Raw genomic sequence first — 8,406 nt, forward strand, 5'->3', positions numbered from 1 at the left:
AATAGTAGCCAGTTGCAATTGACCAAAAGAAACTTTGATGGGCTTTCACTTGGAAACTTGTGCAAATATGTTCTTTATTTTTATTTCTTTCCATAGTACCTTCAGTTTTCCATAGCATGTTTCAAAAGAGGGATGAAAGTAAACATGATACAACATTTTAGTTAGGACCTATCTAATGTCTCACAGAGAAGACTTTCTATAGCGTTCAACTGTAAATACAAATAAAGCATGTTATGTACATGATTCATTGTCATACTTTGATATTTATCAAACACCCCAGGGAGCCATGATGTGCTTTCCTCCCAGTTGCTGTATATTTTCAGCCTCCATCAAAAAGTATTATAATTAAATAAGTATAATATACCAATAATTTAATTGAAACTATAAAAATAATCTAATTTATAACCTCAGAAAATATATTGTGACCTAAAATTATCACCATTCATTAGTAAATTGTGTATTCCTTTATACATTTTAATCTAGTAAATAAGATTCTTTTCTCACTCAATACAGGCATTAGTTTTAACCTGTTCCCAGTAACCTCTTCCAACCCATATGTAACACCATTTATTGTCACAAAGACCTTCTTAGCTTAACTCTATTATAATTTGTAAATGTACAGAATTTTTCTCTTCTCAAACTTGGTAAGAAATTCCCAAATTACGAGTGCCTTCATCGGCCCATCATTATCAAATAATACTGCTCTCCCCCAAGTGCATGAGGCTGCTGGAGACTAGTAAATTGCATTAAACTCTTTCTGCTCCATTTTAGCAAGAGAAATTTGCCCAAGTGTATGCAGTATAGAAAGAGAGAGTTAAATATCACATCCAGATAATGCGCTCTGATGTGCTCCACCAAAACTAGCGTTCTACAGTAATTCAAGTGTACTGTATGTTTTTGTTCTGAACTGAAACTGAACTTGGGAGGAAATTTCATTTTTGACACTGTAAATTTACTGTGAAAGAAATGGGAAATAGTGTCCCCAGGCAGTGTCAGAATGACTGCTGCTTTCCCTTCTCACTGCAATTAGAGTTCTAGCCCCAGGCGGCAGATAGGTGCAGACACAGGTGACTTGCTTTTGATTGGCAGGTTCATGAAGCAGCTAGATGGGGGATTCCTGGGACTCACTGGAGGATTCTTTACCTTCAAGGCTGGTTTTGGAAGCCCTGGATTCCTGACTAAACAAAAATGTGGATTCTCTTTCATATAGGTTAGAATCTGCAGGACAACCTCCTAAACAGCCAGCGTCGCTTTGTACAGCTTCTATAACTGACGTTGGTTTGGTTTTGTTTAACAAGTTTTCATGAGAATTTTATAACTTAGTGTTTACACTTTCAGCACTTGATGCACTTTTTGCCTGCTTAGAGAGCTTCCTTCCAACTGATGCTGTGGCCCAAACAACAAAACATATGGCATAAGAATATGCTCATTTTCCTGAAATATATATGTGATTTTCTGACCAAATCACAAATTGCAGGATTAAAAGTATGATCTTTTCTTAATTTAAAAATAAAAGAATATGAGTATCAAACTCCATCTCTACTAAAAAATACAAAAATTAGCCGGGCGTGGTGGCAGGCACCTGAAGTCCCAGCTACTCAGGAGGCTGAGATGGAAGAATCACTTGAACCCGCGAGGTGGGGGTTGCAATGAGCCAAGATTGTGCCACTGCACTCCAGCCTAGGTGACAGAGTGAGACTCCATCTCAAAAAAAAAAAAAAAAAAAAAAAAAAAAAGAATATGAGTATCAAAGGATATGAATTTAGGGTTAAGTGAAAATATTATACAGCAGTGAAATAAATTATTATTATACAACATTTCAATACAAAAGTATTTCCTTTTATCTAGTATTATCATTTAAATCATAATAGAATGATAGTCTTAGAAATCCTAGATGACACAAACAAATGGAAAAAACATTCCATGCCCATGGATTGCAAGAATCAATACTGTTAAGATGTTCATACTGCCCCCAAGAAATCTACAGATTCAAGCTATTCCTATTAAGCAACCAACATCGTTTTTCATAGAACCAGAAAAAAAATATCCTAAAATTTATATGAAACCAGAAAAGACCCAGAATAAGCCAAGCAATCCTAAGCAAAAAGAACAAAGCTGGAGGCATTACATACCTGACTTCAAACTATGTTATAAGGCTATAACCAAAATAGTATGGTACTGGCACAAAAACAGTCATATAGATAAATGGCACAGAATAGAGAACCCTGACACAAAGTCGCACAGCTACAGCCATCTGATCTATAGCCATCAAAATTAATAAGTGGGAAAATGACACCCTATTCAATAAATGGTGCTGGAATAGCTGGCTAGCCATATGCAGAACAATGAAACTGGACCACTACCTTTCACCATATTCAAAAATTAACTCAAGATGGATTAAAGATTTAAATGTAAGACATCAAACTATAAGAATCCCCCCCCAAAAAACCTAGGAAATACAATTCTGGATGTTGGCCTTGGGAAGGAATTTATGAGTAAGTCCTCCAAAGCAATTGCTACAAAAACAAAAATTACAAGTGGAATCTAATTAACCTAAAGAGCTTCTGCACACCAAAAGAAACTATCAACAGAGTAAGCAGACAACCCACAGAATGGAAGAAAATATTTGCAAACTGTGCATTCCGTAGAAGCCAAATACCTGGAATCCATAAGGAACTTAAACAATTGAACAATAAAAAATATATAACCCCATTAAAAACTGGCAAAAGGTATGAACAGACATTTATCAAAAGAAGACATATGAGCAGCCAACAAACATTAAAAAATGCTCAACATCGCTAATCTTCAGAGTAATGCAGATCAAAACTACAGTGAGTTACCATCTCACACCAGTCAGAAATTGCCGTTATTAAAAAGTCAAACAACAGCAGATGCTGGCAAGGCTGCAGAGAAAAGAGAATAGTTTTACACTGTTGGAGGGAATGTAAATTAGTTTAGTCACTGTGGAAAGCAGTTTGGAGATTTCATAAAGAACTTACAACAGGACTGCTATTCAACCTAGCAATCCCATTACTGGGCATATAGCCAAAATAAAATAAATTATTCTACCAAAAAGATACATGCACTCGTATGTTCATCACAGCACTATTCATGATAACAAAGACATAGAATCAAAGTAGGTGCCCATCAACAGTGGACTGGATGAAGAAAATGTAGTACATATACAACATGGAATACTATGCATCCATAAATAAGAATGAAATCACATCCTTTGCAGCAACATAAATGCAGCTGGAGACCATTATCCTAAGCAAGTTAATGCAGAAATAATAATAAAAAATACCGCATGTTCTCACTTATGAGCGGGAGCTAAACAATGGATACTCATGACCATAAAGCTGGCAACAGTAGACACTATTGGAGGGGTCTAGTAGGGAAGGATGGAGAAGGGCAAGTCCTGAAACCCTAACTATTCAGTACTATTCTCAGTACTTGCGTGACAAGATCAGTTGTATCCCAAATCTCAGCATCACAAAATATACCCAGGTAACTTGAATCTAAAATGAAAGTTGAAATTATGTACATATATAAAGAACTATAGTCTTATAGTCTTAACTTTAGCTTCTTTACCAACTCATCCAGTTCCTACTTTATGTAATATCTAGACCTGCTAGTAAACTCTGAGGCTGTCCATTTTCACAGCCTGCTGCAGAATAAACTTGGCAGCTGAGACCTCTTCTTTGAATTTCAGGCAGTTGTATCTAATTACTTACTAGAAAGCTCTTTTTGAATGCTCCTTGGACAACTGAAACAACCTATAAAAAACTGAAGTCATTATTTCCCCTATGAAAACCAGTTTCTACTCCAGCATTCCTTAGTTCAGTGAATGTGATCCTACAATACATTCACATTACATTACATTACACATTGCATTTGTCCAAGAAAGAAAGAAACCTGGGAATTGTCCTAGACATTCTTGGTCCCCCATATGTTCAGTTTTATATACCTTCCATATCTCCTCTCCATTGCTACTTAGTTCAGGTTTTCAACATGTCTTGAATGAAAAGTATGTCAAGACCTATGAATGTATGTATGTGTGTGTATGTGCAGGCACACATTAGTGTACACACACCAACATTCTTTGTAATAGTGTAACAATAGAGGATTAGTTATATAAATCATTCATGAATAATATTCCATACAACATAATACTTGCAGACATTAAAATATTGATATGTATATATTTTTACATGTAAAGTTCTGCAGAAAGAGGTGTGTAGTATGGTTTCATTTATAACTTATAATGTATATACATGTATATTTGAGTAAACCTGATTTTTTTTGAGTGGGGGAAGAATATAACCTGCAAGTGAGTAAGTGTTTACATTGGGGATAGGAAGGAAGGGTTGGGTGAGGAAGAAGGATTTTCTGTTTCTTTTCTTTGTTTTAGGTGACGCTTGCATTTTTTCTTATTCAGTTCTTTAAAATCTATTTTATAATTCCAGTGAACTTCTTTATATTTTGATAACTTCTCAGGCCTAAGAAATACGGGATAAAATTTAAACTCAAGGAACACAAGTATAGGAGTAAAATCCTTTAATAAGATGAATAAGATAAGAAGGTAGCTGGGAAATACTGAAGTAGGATATTTCCCTGACCGCTTTGTGGGACTTTCCCCAGGGGTGCCTCCTTTACTCAGCCCACCGATCTCAACTCCTCGCTGAAGCGCGCACAGGAGCGAAAGAGTGCGGGAACTGGAGTGAATGAGTGCTGGAACCGGCTGGCCTCTTGGGTGCCGGCAGGGTCAAACTCCATTCGCTCGGACCCACTGCCTTCCACCCCTCGTGGGAGGGAGCACATAGGTGAGCGGGTACAGGAACCAGAGGGATGCTTTCGTGCCGGTAGGAGTGAACTCCGTGCAGGCCCGCCGCAGTATCTAGGTAGGGGTACGCACGACTCCTGAAGGCCCAGAGGGCGTGTTATGGTGCTCGTTTAGCTCTGCTGTCCGCGGACGGCTTAAGTGTTAACAGTTCAGTGAACTCTTTGCCTTTTCACGTGAGGAAGCTGCCCTCCAGCAGCGAGGGCAAAGGGCCAGTGTGGCAGCCTTTTGTATCTGCATTTGTGGCTCCCGAGCTCTTGCCTGGTGTCCAGAAAAAATGAGATAGCACAAGTGAATTGAATGATGGTTAATGCGGAGCATTTTATTGCCAATTAAAATGGCTCTCAGCAGGAAGGGAAGCTGAGAAGGGGACTGAAAGGGAAGGTACCCGCCCCCTGAAGTCCGGCGTCTCCAGCCGAATTCTTCTCCGGAATTACATCATCAAGCTGTCCCTCTGAGGCCAAGCCACTTCTCTGCGACGCCCAGCCATAGTTCCATCTACCAGCAGAGTCTGGAATTTTTATAGACACATGATGGGGGCAGGGCTGGGTCATGGGTGGTTTAGGAAAAGGCAACATTCAAGCGGGAAAACAGGCATTTAAGTTCTCACTTGGGCCACGATTTCAGGCTTTTTGGCTTGAGGGTGGATTTTCTCCAGGCACCCGCCTTTTTCTTCCTAGAATTTGCCCCTGTAGAATTTGTCTGATCCATCAGTACTACCATCTCAGAGATACTGAAATTGCATTAAAATGCTGGTCTCTTTTCTAGAGTCTTCCAAAATGGGCCCTTTCTAGGCTTTTACAGAACCTAGATTTGATCTATTCTCCAAAGAAAAAACATGAATTGGAAATGCTGAAGTCTGGATGTGCTAATATGTGGCTGAGCATTGATAAAGCCTGGTTAAGGAAAGCTCAAGGGAGGGAGTGATGTTTACTTGGAGTGGCTTCCTGAGAACAGTTGGATCCCTAAGATATCCATTTGTGTGTATTGAAACCTTCAGAAAAACACCTAGTACTTATTTACTCCTTAGTACCTAGCCATGAGCACTAATCTGTTGCTACGTTCTGTTCTATGGGCTTTATTTATATATGTTTTTAATCCTCATAACGTGTAAATTAAGTATTACTAATATTCCTATTGTGCAGATGAAAAACCTTAAGTTTAGAGAGGTTAGGTAACTTGTCATGGTTAGATAGTAAGTATCAGAACCAGGATTCTGGGCTATCTTGTCTCAGAGCCTGGGTTGTTAACTACGAGTGTTAGTGAAATAAATGTCTGGATTACACATGTGGATGCATGCAGGGTCCAGGCGGATAATATAAGTGAATGCAAAGGATCAGTTGTAAGGCATCAAACAGGAAGTGGAGGGAACTATGTGAACCAGAGAGCTTAGAGCAGATCTGGTGCTGTCACAGCACCTGATTTTCTGTAAGTCAAGACTCAAAATGGCTGTTTCTGTATGTTCAGGCCTTCCTCTCCTACTTTGGGCAAGTGCTGATTTTCTTGAGTCCTTTGACACAGAGAAGTATGGTGACTGGCTGTTTCCTTGGCACCCATTGGTCTCAGCCTGAAGATTTCATGCATTCTGAGCTCTATATATTTTGGTGTAACTGGATTGTCAGAATAAATAAGCAACTCACTTGTGTTTTATGTGGAGGTAATTTTGACAACTTTCATAAGGTAGGTAAATACTTTTTAAATCTGTCTCAAACTGTATACATTACTGTTGCATGTAGGAAAATGTCTGCCTACCTGCCAGACTAGTACTTAGAGAATAGACATAGCTAATAAAAGTATTTAACTAGGGATATATCATCCATTCTTCTTCTTTATTTTCTCAAAGATCAGAAATGGAGACTATTATATGAGCAATATATAAGGTTGCAGCTCACATTGAAAATGGGACTTTGCTTCTCTCCCCCCTGACTTTTAAAATAAAATGTTATTAAGTACTTATTGAACTAGACACTTCATCCATATTATTTCATCTAACTCTCATAAAAACCCTATGAATAGATATAATTTCACATCATTAAAATGAGAAAACCAAGACTCTGAAAGGTAATTATGTACTTTAAAAAAAATCACTGAATAAATAGAATCATGGGGATTTCAACCTAGTTGTGTGTCATTCTAACATCGCCGCCTGAATTTCAATTCTTCTGGTTTTTTCTGTGTTCTAACCCTTTTAATTTTCATCTTTATTGCATAACTCTCCATTAGACATTTTCAGCTGTTTCTAAGTTGTTATCTTTGCCATTACTGCATGTATACTCCATTGTCAATGATTCTGGTCATATTCAGAACAAACCTCATGATCACCTCATGTTCCATACCCTCCCCATCCTGTAGATGAGGCCAGAAACCCTGGAGTACCTCATCCCCCATACAATCCATCTTAAAGCCCTACTGATTTTACCTCCTAAACATTGTTCAATTACAAAGGACTCTTTTTGTTTCAATGGTTACCATTCTAGACAGAACTACTATAAGCTGTAACTTGCACTTCTGCTGTAGTTCTTATCCTCTATGGCCTCTCTTGATCTGCTGACTTTATTCTCCGTGGAGGGAAAGCCAGGAAGATCATTTCTGTGCAAATATTGATCAAACCAAAAAGTCAATCACCCTATTCCACTCTCACATCCTTGCTTTAAAAAAAAAAAAAAAAAAAAAAAAAGTAGTGTTTTTTTTTTTTGTCATTTTAAATGCAGAGATCAAAATATTTAACCAGATCTAAAATGCCTAACTCAACTGACATCTGTGTACCTCTTATGACTTCTCATACCACAAAACCCATTTCTCTTTACATTTGAGTTTCAAAGAGAGGTAGAACAAGCCAAGTTCCCCCTGCCGATGGGTCTTTGCACACATCATTTTTTGTGTCTAATAAACTCCCTCCTACTTCTCTTGCATGGTCACTACCCACTCTTTCTTTTTCCCTCAGTTTAATATTTATACTTTGGGAAACGTCTCCCAGCCTTCCTAGCCAGATTTTCCCCACTATTGATGATGCAACACTTCACTTCTTAGACTAGGACTTAGTTTTACATCTACTTGGGTGATATAATCTGAGGACAGATTCTAAGCTTCGTATTTTGGAGTCATTTTTGTACATTGTTGTATTCCCTAAACCTATCTCAATTCTTGGAAAAAGTAGTTACTTAATGTTTCTTGAAATGAATGGATGAGAGAATGATTTTTTTGTTTATGTTATTCCCCTGTGCAAATCAAAATGGTCTTCCTTTCATTCAGTAACTATTTTAAAAGATCTGTGAAGTTTGCTCCAACAATTTCAGTGAGTAATATCTTCCTTCTTTGAATATCACAAAAATTATAAATTCCACACTATTGGCCTTTACTTTGTTCTTTCTCTGTTTCTAGGAGATATGACTCTTAAAATGTAGGGTCAAACTGGGCACTTCTGCTGATTTACCTCCTTTACTGTCTCCCTCCTTCCTTCACTGTCTCCCTCCCTCCAATGCTTGTTTCTTAGTGCCACAAATAAAATGCTACTAGTTTAGATTTGGAACTAAAAAAATACTAATTGATGTGAGGTTTCATGAAAC

The sequence above is a fragment of the Rhinopithecus bieti genome, unplaced genomic scaffold (assembly GCF_001698545.2).
Source record: "Rhinopithecus bieti isolate Rb0 unplaced genomic scaffold, ASM169854v2 scaffold_9973, whole genome shotgun sequence".
NCBI lineage: Eukaryota > Metazoa > Chordata > Mammalia > Primates > Cercopithecidae > Rhinopithecus > Rhinopithecus bieti.